Here is a 1,026-nt window from a genome sequence, read left to right as displayed (position 1 = left end):
CCAATTAATCAGGGAAGCATAGCCTGTCAACTCAGACCACAGAAGCAGAGATCAGGGAAACTCCCAAGGTGGAAACATTCTTTCTCCAATGCTTAAGTCAAGGCAAGCTGCCACAGCCTAATGCAACAATGGCTGTGCCCATAATAATAGTAGCTCCCAACAGTAACCCTTTTTATCTCTTCTGACCAGAATTTGTTTGAAGTATCTTTTGTCACATATAATAGCAACATCTACTTGTCCTTGTTTCTATTTGCTTAGAGCACTTTTTCCATCCTTTCACCCTAAGATTGTGTTAACTTTGATGGTGAGATATGTTTCTTAGAGGCAGAATAGTAGGGCTCTCTTTTCTGATCCAATCTGCTAGTTTGTGTCTTTTGATGGGTGAATTAAGAACAATGATATTCAGAGGTATTATTGAAAGATAAGCATTTTTCTCCTTGTCATTTTGTTGATTTTGTAGTGTTTTGGACTTAGTGTTCTTTTGTTTAACTAGTGTCATGGTATCATTTGTTTCCTCTAGTCCCTTGAGTGTGTTTACCTTTCTCTTCAGACTGAAACCTTCTTTCCAGTGTCCTCTATAGGGCAGGCTTGAATTCTGTGACTTGATTTTATCATGGAAAGTTTCTCTTTTACCATCATTTGTAACACACAGTTTTTTGGGGGGTATTAGACTGGTTTTTTAATTGTGGACATTCAGAATTCGAGGGACATTAATCGAAGCCCTTCTTGCTTTCATGGTTTGGATTGAAATGTCAGACATTACTCTATGGGTCTGCCTTTGTTTGTGCCTTCAATATAATTTCTTTGTTCTGTACATTTAATCTTTTGGCTAAAATATAATGTAAAGTTTGTATTCTGGCTCTGTCTATTTGGTGTTCACTGTGTGTCTCTTCTTTCTGGATGCACTTCTCCTTCTCTAGATTTGAAAAATTCCTTTGACTTTTTAAAAAGGTATTTTCTTTGAATATCATGTGAAATTCTTCTCTTTGTAGAAAGATAATATATAGGTTTTGCCTTTTCATGGAA

This window comes from Nannospalax galili, unplaced genomic scaffold, assembly GCF_000622305.1.
Source record: "Nannospalax galili isolate Female #2095 unplaced genomic scaffold, S.galili_v1.0 scaffold997, whole genome shotgun sequence".
Taxonomy (NCBI): domain Eukaryota; kingdom Metazoa; phylum Chordata; class Mammalia; order Rodentia; family Spalacidae; genus Nannospalax; species Nannospalax galili.
The sequence above is the reverse complement of the archived record's forward strand: the minus strand, read 5'-3'. Positions refer to the sequence as shown.